At 37.3% G+C, this 15,222-nt stretch overlaps 1 non-coding gene across 1 annotated transcript; it reads left to right on the top strand.

Moving 5' to 3' along the window:
* Positions 1-9,749: 9,749 nt before the first annotated feature.
* On the top strand, positions 9,750-9,835 carry trnas-gcu (transfer RNA serine (anticodon GCU)). The gene has a single exon. It is a non-coding gene; the product is annotated as a tRNA-Ser (tRNA).
* The last annotated feature ends 5,387 nt before the right edge of the window (positions 9,836-15,222 follow it).

The raw sequence follows: 15,222 nt of genomic DNA, 5'->3' as shown, positions 1-15,222 counted from the left end.
GTGGGGGAGGGGAGAGACCAGAGTGAGGAGCACATGTTTGGTTTATTATTGGATTATGTTGCATTCTATCAATTGCCTTCAAGAAAGGTGACCGTCATCATGTGTAACTGGCGAGGAGCGATCGCATCAGCCATATGATTCATCCTGGTTTCAGCAAACTCCTTTTCCCTTTGTGGATCATGTTGTCGTCTTCCCAATTATTTATTTAATTCAAGGTGATAGCTAAGCATAAAAAATGAGGATCGATCGCGTTAATTATATGAATATCTTAAATGGCGAGGAGCGATCACAACTGTCAATTTCTTTCATTCAAGGTGATAGTTATGCGTAAGAATTAAGGAGCGATAATGTTAATTATTTGACCTACTTACACACAACTAAACTCTGATTTCAGCGATTATGTTGTAGTCTTCCTCTCGAGTTCTATCATTCAACGTGATAGTTATGCATACAAATTAAGGAGCAATTGCGTTACAAGTAAGACTTACATAAATGGTGAGGAGTGATCGCATCAATTATTTCAAGGGTGCCCATTACGTCGATCGCGAGCTACCAGTCGACCGCGGGGGTGTGTCAGTCGATCTCCAGCTAGGCTTTTAAAAAAAATAGACCTAAAAATGAGTGATCATCAATCTTCACCAAGACGTCACTTAAATGACATTCACGGTACCGGAGGGTCTTGTGAGATGACGCTGGCTGCTGCAAGATCATTATTATGAAAATATGACCGAGAGGAAGGCGAGAAACACTTTTTATTTCAACAGACTCTCGCGCCGTACCTTCCGTCAAAACTCTAAAGGCCGACTGCACATTTCCTATCTTCACAATAAAAGCCCTGCTTCATGCTGCCTGCGCTAACTAAATACAGAGCCGCGGAAAACTGGCGTGCACAAGCGATCCCTCAGATGGCTGGCGTGCACATCACTTGTGCACGCCAGCTTTCCGAGACTCTTATTTTGTTAGCGCAGGCAGCATGAAGCAGGGCTTTTATTGTGAAGATAGGAAATGTGCAGTCGGCCTTTAGAGTTTTGACGGAAGGGACGGCGCAAAAGTCTGTTGAAATAAAAAGTGTTTCTCGCCTTCCTCTGTCATTTTTTCATAATAATGAACTGGCAGCAGCCAGCGTCATCTCACAAGACCCTCGGGTGCCGTGAATGTCAATTAAGCAAGCTACGGAATTTACCGCCAATGTTTTTCTTGTAAAGTGTATGGAAGCTGGATGAATTAGATGCCAAAAACCGGCGTTATCATCATTACTATCTGATTCCAATCAATGCAAGTCATCAGAATCAGGTAATACACCAACTTATATTCTTGTCTTTGTGAAAGAAAGACATCATCTATATGTGTTACACATGCTTGTATTATCATTAAACACATTTAACTTGTTTACAAAAATGTCTCTTTCATAAATAAATAAATATAAATTATATATATAAATGAGGTAGATCCCCTCGAGTTAGCTCGCCTGCAGAAAAAGTTTGAGCGCCCCTGAATTATATGATTCATCCTGATTTCAGCGAGCTCCTTTTTACTTTGTGGATTATGTTGTAGTCTTCCTATTGATTCATAACTTTCAATTTCTTTCATTCAAGGTGACAGTTATGCGTAAGAATTGAGGAGCGATAACGTTAATTATTTGACCTACTTAAATGGCGAGGAGCGATCACATCATGTGTGATGTGATATGATACGTCCTGATTTCAGCGATTATGATGTAGTCTTCCTATCAAGTTCTATCATTCAATGTGATGGTTATGCATGCAAATTAAGGAGCAATTGCGTTACAAGTATGACTTAAATAAATGGTGAGGAGTGATCTCATCAATTATATGATTCATCCTGATTTCAGCAAGCTCCTTTTTACTTTGTGCCGATTGAGTTCTTTCTTTCAAGGTGATAATTATGCATACAAATTTTTAAAACAATTTTGTTAATCATATGACCCACATGAAATGGCAAGGAGCGATCGCATTAACTACAGTATATGATTTGTCCTGATTTCAGCGAGCTCCTTTCTACTTTGTGGATTATGTTGGGTCTTCCCATTGAGTTATTTTATTTAAGGTGATAGTTATGCGTAACAAATGAGGAGCGATCACGTTGCAAATATTACTAATTTAAATGGTGAGGAGTGTTTGCAACAGCTATATGATGCATCCTGATTTCAGCGAGTTCCTTTTCACTTTGTGGATTATGTTGAAGTCTTCCTATTGATTTCTTTCATTCAAGGTAATAGTTATGTACAAAAAATCAGGAGCGATCACGTTAATTATATGAATTACTTAAATAGTGAGGAGCAATTGCATCATTTCACTCTGTGGATTATGTCGTAGTCTTCCCAATTATTTATTTCATTGAAGGTGATAGTTATGTATAAAAAAAGGAGGAGCAATCGCGTTAATTACATGGATTACTTAAATGGTGAGGATTTGTCCTGATTTCAACAAGCTCATTTTCACTTTGTGGATTATGTTGGAGTCTTCTCAAATAGTTATGCATATAAATTGAGGAGCGTTATTTGACTAACTTAAATGGCGAGGAGCGATCACATCAGCTATATGATAAGTCCTGATTTCAGCAAACCTGTTTCACTTTGTGGTTTACGTTGGAGTCTTCCTATCAAGTTCCTTCATTCAAGGTGATAGTTATGCATAAAAAATGAGAAGTCATCGCGTAAATTATATGAATTACTTATATGGTGAGGAGTGATCGCATCAAGAATATGATTTGTCCTGATTTCAGCAAGTTCATTTTCACTTTGTGGATTATGTTGGAGTCTTCCGAACGATTTCTTCCATTCAAAGTTGCTATTTATGCATAAAAAATAAGGCGAGATATGGTTAATTATTTGACTTACTTAAAGGGCGAGGAACGATCACATCAGCCATATGATAAGTCCTGATTTCAGCGAGCTCGTTTTCACTTTGTGGATTATGTTGTAGTCTTCTTATCAAGTTATTTCATTCAAGGTGATAGTGATGCATAAAAATTAAAAAGCAATTGCGTTACAAATATGACTTACATAAATGGTGAGGAGCGATCGCAACAGCTATATGGTTCATCCTGATTTCAACAAGCTCCTTTTTACTTTGTGGATTATGTTGGAGCCTTCCCAATTATTTATTCCATTCAAAGTGATAGTTATGCATAGAAATTGAGGAGCGTTAACGTAAATTATTTGACTAACTTAAATGGTGAGGAGCGATCACATCAGCTATTTGATAGGTCCTGATTTCAGAACACTCATTTTCACTTTGTGGTTTATGTTGGAGTCTTCCTATCGAGTTATTTCATTCAAGGTGAAAGTTATGTATAAAACATGAGAAGTGATCGCATTAATTATATGACTTACTTATATGGTGAGGAGCGATCGCATCAACAATATGATTTGTCCCGATTTCAGCGAGCTCCTTTTCACTTTGTGGATTTTGTTGGAGGCTTCTCATTGATTTCTTTAATTCAAAGTTGATAGTTATGCATAAAAATTGAGGAGCAAAAATGTTAATTATTTGACTTACATAAAGGGCGAGGAGCGATCACATAAGCAATATGATAAGTCCTGATTTCAGCAAACTTGTTTTCACTTAGTGGATTATGTTGTAGTCTTCCTATGGAGTTCTTTTATTCAAGGTGATATTTTTGCATAAAAATTAAGGAGCAACAGCTATATGATTTGTCTTGATTTCAGCCAGCACGTTTTTACTCTGTGGATTATGTTGGAGTCTTCCCAATTATTTATTTCATTCAAAGTGATAGTTATGCACAGAAATAGAGGAGCGATAACGTTAATTATTTGACTTACTTCAATGGCGATGATCCCATCAGCGATATGATACGTTCTGATTTCAGCGAGTTAATTTTCACTTTGTGGATTAAGTTGTAGTCTTCCTATCGAGTTTTTTCATTCAATGTGAAAAGGATGCATGCAAATTTTAGAGCGATCGTCTTAATTATATGACTTAAATAAAGGGTGAGCGAACGCATCAACTATATGATTTGTCCTGATTTCAGCAAGGTCATTTTTACTTTGCATTATGTTGGGGTTTTCCCATTGATTTATTTAATTAAAGTTGATAGTTATGCATTAACAATAAGGAGCGATCGCATTAATTATATGGCTTACTTAAATGGTGAGGAGGGATCCCATCAGCTGTATAATTTTTTCTGGTTTCAGCAAGCTCTTTTTCACTTTGTGGATTATGTTGGGGTCTTTCTATTGATTTCTTACATTCAAAGTGATAGCTATGCATAAAAATTGAGGAGCAATCGCTTTATTTACACGACTTACATAGATGGCGAGGAGCTATCGCATCAACTGTATGATTCGGCCTGATTTCCGTGGGCTTGTTTTTACCTTGTCGGTTATGTTGGAGTCTTTCTATCGAGTTATTTCATTCAAAATGATAGTTTTGTATAAAAATTGAAGGGCGATCGTATTAATTATATGACTTAATTAAATGGCGAGGAGCAATCGCATCAGCTATATGATACGTCCTGATTTCAGCGAGCTCCAGAGGTGGGTAGTAACGCGCTACATTTACACCGTTACATTTACTTGAGTAACTTTTGGGGTAAATTGTACTTTTACGAGTAGTTTTTATGCAACATACTTTTACTTTTACTTGAGTATATTTATAGAGAAGAAACGCTACTTTTACTTTGCTCCATTTATCTACATTCAGCTCGCTACTCGCTACTTTTTTTTTTATCGATCTGTTAATGTTTGTTATGGTTTGTCACAGACCTTCAAAGTAGGATGAGGATGCCTGCGTTTCACCAATCACATGCAGTCACTGGTGACGTTGGACCAATCAAACAGAGCCAGGCGGTCACATGACCCGACTTAAAAAAGTTGAAAAACCTAATGGGGTGTTACTATTTAGTGGTCAATTGTACGGAATCTGTACTGAACTGTGCAATCTACTAATAAAAGTTTCAATCGATCAATAAAAAGTGTAAAGGAAAAAAGACACTTTTTATTTCAACCTTACTTCCCGTCATAAGGCTAAAGACTGATCGCACAGTTCCTGTCTTCACAATAAAAGTGCTGCTCCATCACGCCTGCGCTAAAAAAATAAGAGTCTCCGAAAGCCAGCGCAAACAATCTAGGAAGCTACGGAGTTTGCCGCCAATGTATTTCTTGTAAAGTGTATAAAAACAAATATGGAAGCTGGACAAATAAGATGCCAAAAAAAACAACGACTTTCATGTGGTATTAGACGGAAATGAGGAACTTTTTTTCTCCTCCATTTGAAAATGTGGACGTCTGATTCCAATCAATGCAAGTCATCAGAATCAGGTAATACACCAACTTATATTCCTGTCTTCATGAAAGATAGGAATGTATGTGTTAAACATGCATGTATATTCATTAAAACACCTTTAACATGTCAACAAAAACGGCAAAATAACTATAAATTATATACTGTACATATAAATGTATGTATGTATATGCATATGTATATATATATATATATATATATATATATATACATATATATGTATATGATATGTGTGTGTATATATGATATGTGTGTGTATAAATGATATGTGTGTGTATGTATATGTATATATGAGGTAGATCACCTCGATTTGGTCATTTATTAAGTAATTGATAAACGTTGAAAAACTTATTGGGGTGTTACCATTTAGTGGTCAATTGTACGGAATATGTACTGTACTGTACAATCTACTAATACAAGTTTTAATCAATCAATCAATCAATCAATGCCTACTGAGCCTATGGTGCTGTTAATTTATTGGGGCTCAATGTGCCTTATTTTAATGTACTATTATTTAAGAGATATTCCTGGCTCTGAACTTGCTCATTGCTATTTTTATGTTTTTGTGCATTATTTGTTGCCGTGATCATTAAACAATCAAGTTACTCACCAGTTACTCAGTACTTGAGTAGTTTTTTCACAATATACTTTTTACTTTTACTCAAGTAAATATTTGGGTGACTACTCCTTACTTTTACTTGAGTAATAAATCTCTAAAGTAACAGTACTCTTACTTGAGTACAATTTCTGGCTACTCTACCCACCTCTGGCGAGCTCCTTTTTACTTTGGGGATTATATCAAAATTTAAAGATTATGTTAGTCTTTTATGGAATTTTATTTGTGAAATGTGGCAGTTAGCATGTATAACTGGTGAGGAGCATTCGCATTAATTATACAACACAATTTAATTTAATTAATTTGAGCGATTGTGCCGTGAGTTTTGATTTCCGTTTACTAAATGCTGTGAACAAACAAATTTGGATAATAAGAGTAAAATATTAGCTTTATGCTAACTTAACATGAGAATTGCCATTGACATGCTAACATGTCATCATCATCACAGGAGGGTCAGCTGACATTCTGCAGAGAGCTGCAGCTTTACGGCGGCCATTATGAGGATTATTTAGTGCTCAGAAGATCAAACGTCGGTCTCAGAGACGCACAATGAAGGATCTTCAAAGAATGAAGGAAGGAATACACAACTCTGCACTTTTCTTTATTTTACAACCGAGTCGGGACACGCCTCACCAGTCTTCATGAAGCACACGCACGTTTTCAACAACACTTGCACGCCTCAAAACCAAAGGTGGTAATAACGTTGTGAGAACCTTTTGAATTAAATTGTTTAAATCTTGGACGAAATAGTTCCATTTAAAGACCACTTTGCAACACATTTCTCTCTCTCTCTCTCTCTCTTTCTCTCTCTCTCTCTCTCTCTCTCTCTCTCTCTCTCTTTCTCTCTGTCTCTCTTTCTCTCTCTCTCTCTCTCTATATATATATATATATATATATATATATATACAGTGGGGCAAAAAAGTATTTAGTCAGCCACCGATTGTGCAAGTTCTCCCACTTAAAATGATGACATGGGTCTGTAATTTTCATCATAGGTACACTTCAACTGTGAGAGACAGAATGTGAAAAAAAAAATTCAGGAATTCACATTGTAGGAATTTTAAAGAATTTATTTTTAAATTATGGTGGAAAATAAGTATTTGGTCAATTACAAAAATTCAACTCAATACTTTGTAATATAACCTTTGTTGGCTATAACAGAGGTCAAATGATTACTATAGGTCAGGGGTGTCAAACTCATTTTAGATCGGGGGCCACATGGAGAAAAATCTACTCCCAAGTGGTAAAATCCCTGCATGATAACTTAAAAATAAAGACACCTTCAGATTGTTTTCTGTGTTTAAAAATAGAATAATCACATTCTGAAAATGTACAAATCTTAATGTTGTTGTTTTTTTTACACTTTCATGTTGCGGTTAATAGTATTCTATCTTTATTTGTCATTATTTATATTTTCTAAATGAATGATGTGATAATGTTCATCAGTCAACTCAATGGTGTTCATTTTCAATCTATCAAGATAAAAAAATATCAAAATCAAACTACAGTATGCCATGTATGTAGTTTTATCATTTTCCTCAATTGATTTACTAACATAATGTGGTTTATTTTGTACATATGTACCATCATCTACTGTACAGCAGAAGTCGGCAACCTTTAGCACTCAAAGAGCCATTTTGACCCATTTCACAAAATAAAGAAAACTATGGGAGCCACAAGACTCTTTTGAAATTTAAAATGAAATAACACAGCGTACATAGTTTTGTTTTGCTTTGTGCTATGTATTAACCAGGGGTCTCAGACACACGGCCCGCACCTTAATATGAAATTTTAGTATTACTGGGAGTTTTATTTGAATGCCGCTTGACAACATCACATTTGCCAACCATCTCAATTTTTCCAGGAGACCACCAAGTTTGAGTAACCTTTCTCTCAACTGTCTGCTGGTTTTCACCCAAACAACAATAATAAGGGCGTGCTATGATGACAATGCGTCTAGCGCCCTCTACAACTGTAACAAACAGCTTACCAGCCCATTCACATGTTGTATGAGGCTTCTGCGGACACACATGAGCGACTGCAAGGCATACTTGTTCAACAGCCATACAGGTTACACTGACGGTTGTGATATAAAAAACTTTAACACTCTTACTAATATGCGCCACACTGTGAACCTACACCAAACAAGAATTACAAACACATTTCGGGAGAACATCCGCACTGTAACACATTATAAACGCAACATAACAAACACCCAGAATCCCATGAATCCCTGACTCTTCCGGAAGAGGGATTCCATCATACACCACCCAACCCCGCCCACCTTAACCGGCCCACGGACCGTACGTTTGACTTCCCTGCTATAGGTCTTTACCAGGTTTGCACACACAGTAACTGGTATTTTGGCCCATTACTCTATGCAGATCTTCTCGAGAGCAGTGATGTTTTGGGGCTGTCGCTGAGCAACACAGACTTTCAACTCCCTCCACAGATTTTCTATGGGGTTGAGGTCTGGAGACTGGCTAGGCCACTCCAGGACTTTCAAATGCTTCTTACGGAGCCAATCCTTCGTTGCTCGGGCGGTGTGTTTGGGATCATTGTCATACTGGAAGACCCAGCCACGTTTAAACTTCAAAGCTCTCACAGATGGAAGGAGGTTTTTGCTCAAAATCTCACGATACATGGCCCCATTCATTCTTTCCTTAAAACGGCTCAATCGTCCTGTCCCCTTAGCAGAAAAACAGCCCCAAAGCATGATGTTTCCACCCCCATGCTTCACAGAAGGTGTGGTGTTCTTGGGATGCAACTCAGTATTCTTCTTCCTCCAAACACGACAAGTTGAGTTTATACCAAAAAGTTTTATTTTGGTTTCATCCGACCTCATGACATTCTCCCAATCCTCTGCTTTATGATCCATGTGCTCTCTGGCAAACTTCAGACGGGCCTGGACATGCACTGGCTTAAGCAGGGGGACACGACTGGCACTGCAGGATTTGATTCCCTGTTGGCATAGTGTGTTACTGGTTGTAACCTTTGTTACTTTGGTCCCAGCTCTTTGCAGGTACTTCACCAGGTCCCCCCGTGTGGTTCTGGGATTTTTGCTCACCGTTCTCATGATCATTTTGACCCCACGGGATGAGATCTTGCGTGGAGCCGCAGATCGAGGGAGATTATCAATGGTCTTGTATGTCTTCCATTTTCTGATAATTGCTCCCAAAGTTAATTTTTTCACACCAAGCTGCTTGTCTATTGTAGATTCAGTCTTCCCAGTCTGGTGCAGGTCTACAATTCTATTCCTGGTGTCTTTCGACAGCTCTTTGGTCTTGGCCATAGTAGAGTTTGGAGTCTGACTTTTTGAGGCTGTGGACAGGTGTCTTTTATACAGATAACGAGTTCAAACAAGTACCATTAATACAGGTAACGAGTGGAGGACAGAAGAGCTTCTGTGAGAGCCAGAGATCTTCCTTGTTTGAAGTGAAAAAAATATATTTTCCACCATAATTAACAAATAAATTCTTTAAAATTCCTACAATGTGAATTCCTGGATAGTTTTTTTCACATTCTGTCTCTCACAGTTGAAGTGTACCTATGATGAATATTACAGACTTCTGTCATTATTTTAAGTGGAAGAACTTTCACAATCGGTGGCTGACTAAATACTTTTTTGCCCCACTATATATATATATATATATATGTATATGTATACACACACAGGCAGAATAGCTCGGTTGTTAGAGTGGCCGTGCAAGCAACTTGAGGGTTCCAGGTTCGATCCCCACTCCCGCCATCCTAGTTACCGCTGTGGTGTCCTTGGGCAAGATACTTTACCCACCTGCTCCCAGTGCCACCCACACTGGTTTGAATATAACTTAGATTTTGGGTTTCAAGATGAGGTGGCCGAGTGGTTAAGGCGATGGACTGCTAATCCATTGTGTTCTACAAGCGTGTGTTCGAATCCCATCCTCAATGAGCTGTTGTTCACTTTGGCTTCACGGTGGGAGAGGGGTTAGTGCGTCTGCCTCACAATACGAAGTTCCTGCAGTCCTGGGTTAAAATCCAGGCTCGGGATCTTTCTGTGTGGAGTTTGCATGTTCTCCCCGTGAATGCGTGGGTTCCCTCCGGGTACTCCGGCTTCCTCCCATTTCCAAAGACATGCACCTGGGGATAGGTTGATTGGCAACACTAAATTGGCCCTAGTGTGTGAATGTGAGTGTGAATGTTGTCTGTCTATCTGTGTTGGCCCTGCGATGAGGTGGCAACTTGTCCAGGGTGTACCCTGCCTTCCGCCCGATTGTAGCTGATATAGGCGCCAGTGCCCCCCGCGACCCCAAAAGGGAATAAGCGGTAGAAAATGGATGGATGGATGGATATATATATATATATATATATATATATATATATATATACATATATATATATATATATATATGAACGTAGGAGAAATAGTGTGTGTTTGTGGGAAAAAAAACTGTCATTGTTTCAAAATTAATAAAATACAAATAATTAGTGTTGTTATGAATTATTGACCTATAAATGCTGTAATTACCTCATCTAAAGTGTTCCAGGTTAAAAATTATTTATTTGGAAAAAATTGTTATTTTCTGTTTTTGTCATTTGTTTCTATTCGAAGATTTTTATGTTTATGTTTGTATATATGTTTTATATATATATATATATATATATATATATATATATATACATACATATATATATATATATATATATATATATATATATATATATATATATATACATACATATATATATATATATATATATATATGCACGCACGCACACACTGGAAATATATGTATATATACTTCAATAAATAGTGTGTGCGTGTGTGTATATATATATATACACACATGAATGAAAACGTTTCACAAACACACACATTTTCGCAAGTAGAACAACTAATTTCCTAAATGTAATACTTTTGGCACATATCTTCCACTTTTTGTTTAACTCACACCGTTTTTTTTTTTTTTTTTTAGAAACTAGAGTTCCTTTTAGAAACTGGAGTGCCTTTGTCAATCATTTCCTTGAGTTTGTTAAACTTTTATTTTGACTTTGTGTAGTTTTGTCAGTAATTTCCCTCTGTTTTACAGCTTTGATGGCGTCTTCCCTCTTCATAGATCTCTCCTCTCATCACCTCCTCCTCCTCCTCCTCCTCCTTCATCCTTCACTGAGGAGCAGGAAGATTGACTCAGCCTGGACTTGACCTGCTTTCTGGGCTCCGAGGAGTCTCCTCTCCACCCGGCCCAATGACGGATGGAGAGGCAATCCCACGCACACACACGCACACACACACACACAAACACACACACACACACACACACACACACACACACACACACACATCGAGAGGGTTTTTTTTTTAGCAGGAATAGGAGACATGAAATCATGGGATATGGACGTCCATTTGGGGCGCTGGCCAACAAATACAATGAATTGTGTGTGTGTGTGTGTGTGTGTGTGTGTGTGTGTGTGTGTGTGTGTGTGTGTGTGTGTGTGTGTGTGTGTGTGTGTGTGTGTGTGCGTGTGTGTGTGTGTGTGCGTGTGCATTTGTGTGTGTGAAAAAATATTTTTCTGTTAATTTTTGTTGAAGTGGATTTAAAGTCAGTATTTTATTTGATTTCTATTTATTGTATTTTTTTATCCATCATAATTTTCTATTTTACATACTTTTTTTTAAATTTCGGATTAATTTTTTTTTTTTTTTTACAATTTTGAGTTGTCACATGTATTTAGGAATGTTTTAAAACTATATATTTTTTATTATATTCAAAAAGAAATACTAATATAAAATCGTTACATTTTTTCTAATAAATATTTTCTGAATTATTTACCTGTACTAGATTTAATCATGTCTATTAATATTATTTGTTAACAATTATATTTTTTTAACCTTAATAAAATCATTAATCCGAACAATTAATCAGACTAATTTTATTTTAATGTTAAAAAAATTTAATGATTTAAAAATGTCATTTTAATAAATGTGTACTTAAATATTGTGTAATTGTAGCTGAATATGATTTACTGACCATGTTTTTGTCTCACTGTGTTGACTTTTTTCTTTCCTTCCTGGAGGAAACAATTCAAGTTACGGACCAGGAAGTCGTCGTTCTCGGGTGTCGCCAACTAATCTGTCATTCTGCTGCTTTGCAATCTAATTTTAGTTCAACAGTCTGTGTTCCTCAGCATGAGTGCTTATTAATAATATCACATTGTGATTTATGGCTAACATGTTTGCCAATGCTAATGAGAAGCTGGAAGACTTTAGAGCAGTCAGTGTACAGCTTGTATGGAGATCGTCTAATAAGTGATGGCAACACATGCGAGTAGTAGGATGACTGGGTCTTGTTCACAGTCAAATGCGGTGGCATTAAAGTCGCGGTCTTGGGCTGCGGTAAACTGATTGATTTTTACCTTTTGACATACGCATGATCTTTGGGTGGGAATATGTTTATGCAGGTCAAAGATCCTCTGCCTGACACGAGTGTTCTGCCATTTTGGAAAACAATAGCCAAAGATCCACTCGCGGCTGTTTCTAAAGAAAAATATCTTCTGTATGACAGGCGCTCTGTGCTGTGTTTAACGACCTACTGCAAAACTGCTGGTCAAAGATCCTGAAATGTCAGCGTTTTTGCAGCAGATCCCTAAAAATAGTCTGCTATTCAAAGACCTCCTACCTCCAAAGCGCTAGTCACAGATGTTTGATGTCGGACAGACTCAAGACTCCATGTGTTTTTAAGGACATACTGCAAAAACACCTGTCAAAGATCTTCTAAATGACAGGAGCAACAATTTATGTTTAAATACTTTAAGGAAAAAGGGTAGTCAAAGATCCTCTGTGTGACAGGAGGGCTATGCTGCTTTTAAGGACTTATGACAAAAAGACAACAAATATCTTCTTTATGACAAAAGTGCTCTGTCGCCTTGAAGGGCCTGCAACAAATGTCAAGTCAAAGATCCTTTATACGACAGAAGCACTGTTTTGCTTTATAAGGACCTGCAACAAAAATACAAGTCAAAGATCATTTATATGACATGAAAGGTAGCCTTTAAGGACCTGCCAAAAATTATGTCAAGGATCCTCTATACGACGGGAGCACTTTTTATCACCTTTAAGGACCTGCACAAAGAAGGCAAGTCAAAGATCCTTCACACAACATGAGTGCTTTGTCGCCTTCGAGGGCCTGCAACAAAAAGTCAAATCAAAGATCCTTTATACGACATAAGCGCTCTGTTGCCTTTAAGGACCTGCAATAAATGTCAAGTCAAAGATCATTTATAAGACTGAGTGCCCTAGCCTCTTTAAGGACATGCAACAAAAAGTCAAATCAAAGATCCTTTTTATGATGTGAGTGCTCTGTTGGCTTTAAGGACTTGCAACAAAAAGGCAAGTCGAAGATCCTTCATACGACATGAGCGCTCTGTCGCTTTTAAGGACCTGCAACAACAAGTGAAGTCAAAGATCCTCTTTATGACAGAAGCATTTTTTAATCACCTTTAAGGACCTGCAACAACAAGTCAAGTCAAAGATCCTCTTTATGACAGAAGCGGTTTTTTAATCACTTTTATGGACCCACAAAAAAAAGGCAAGTCAATCAATCAATCAATGTTTATTTATATAGCCCCAAATCACAAATGTCTCAAAGGACTGCACAAATCATTACGACTACAACATCCTCGGAAGAACCCACAAAAGGGCAAGGAAAACTCACACCCAAGGATCCTTTATACAACATGAGCGCTCTGTCACCTTTAAGGTCCTACAACAAAAGGCAAGTCAAAGAAACTTTATACACATGACAATCTGTTACCTTTAAGGTCCGGCAACAAAAATACAAGTCAAAGATCCTTTATATGACATGAAAGGTCTGGTGTATTCAAGATTCTGTAACAAAAAGAAAAGTCAAAGATTCTTTAAATGACCTGAGCGCTCTGTAGCCTTTAAGGACCTGCCCAAAAATATGTCAAGGATCCTCTATATGACGGGAGCACTTTTTATCACTTTAAGGACCTGCAACAAGAAGGCAAATCAAATATCCTTTGTACGACATGAGCGTTCTGTCGTCTTTAAGGTTCTGCAACAACAAGTCAAGTCAAAGATCCTTTATATGACATGAGTGATCCGTCCTCTTCAAGAACGTGCAACAAAAAGTCAAATCAAAAAACCTTTTTATGAGATGAGCACTCTGTTGGCTTTAAGGATCTGCAACAACAAGTCAGGTCAAAGATCCTCTTTATGACAGAAGTGTTTTTTTAATCACCTTTAAGGACCTGCAACAACAAGTCAAGTCAAAGATCCTGTATGGAACAAAGCACTTTTTAATCACCTTTCAGGACCTGCAAAACAAGTCAAGTCAAAGATCCTCTATGCGACAGAAGCACTTTTTATTCACCTCTAAAGACCCACAACAAAAAGGCAAGTCAAAGATTCTTTATAAGACATGAGCGCTCTGTTGCCTTTAAGGACCTGCCCGCAACAACAAGTCAAGTCAAAGATCCTCTATGCGACAGAAGCACTTTTTATTCACCTTTAAGGATCCGCAGCAAAAAGGCAAGTCAAAGATCCTTATACGACATGAGCGCTGTGTCGCCTTTAAGGACCTGCAACAATAAGTCAAGTCAAAGGTCTTCTTTATGACAGAAGCATGTTTCAATCACCTTTAACCTCCTGAAACAACAATTGAAGTCAAAGATCCTCTATGGGAGCATATATCAGCTACAATCGGGCGGAAGGCGTTGTACACCCTCGACAAATTGTCACAAATCTTTTATGTGACATGAGCGCTGTTGCCTTTAAGGACTTACAACAATAGGTCAAGTCAAAGACCCACTCTACGATAGAAGCACTTTTTAATCACATTTAAGGACCTGCAACAAAATAGCAAGTCAAAGATCCTCTTTAGGTATATATATATATCTATATATATATATATATATATATAGATATATATATATAATATTTAGTCAATACTTGACTTTCATTGAATTCTAGCTATTTATATTTATTTTATTATATATATATATATATATATATATATATATATATATATATATATATATATATATATATATATATATAAGAAATTCAGTGTTCATTTATTTACACATATACACACACATCAATCAATCAATCAATGTTTACTTATATAGCCCTAAATCACTAGTGTCTCAAAGGGCTGCACAAACCACTACGACATCCTCGGTAGGCCCACATAAGGGCAAGGAAAACTCACACCCAGTGGGACATCGGTGACAATAATGACTATGAGAACCTTGGAGAGGAGGAAAGCAATGGATGTCGAGCGGGTCTAACATGATACTGTGAAAGTTTGATCCATAATG

This window comes from Nerophis ophidion, linkage group LG27, assembly GCF_033978795.1.
Source record: "Nerophis ophidion isolate RoL-2023_Sa linkage group LG27, RoL_Noph_v1.0, whole genome shotgun sequence".
In the NCBI taxonomy this organism is placed as follows: domain Eukaryota; kingdom Metazoa; phylum Chordata; class Actinopteri; order Syngnathiformes; family Syngnathidae; genus Nerophis; species Nerophis ophidion.
The sequence above is the reverse complement of the archived record's forward strand: the minus strand, read 5'-3'. Positions and strand labels throughout refer to the sequence as shown.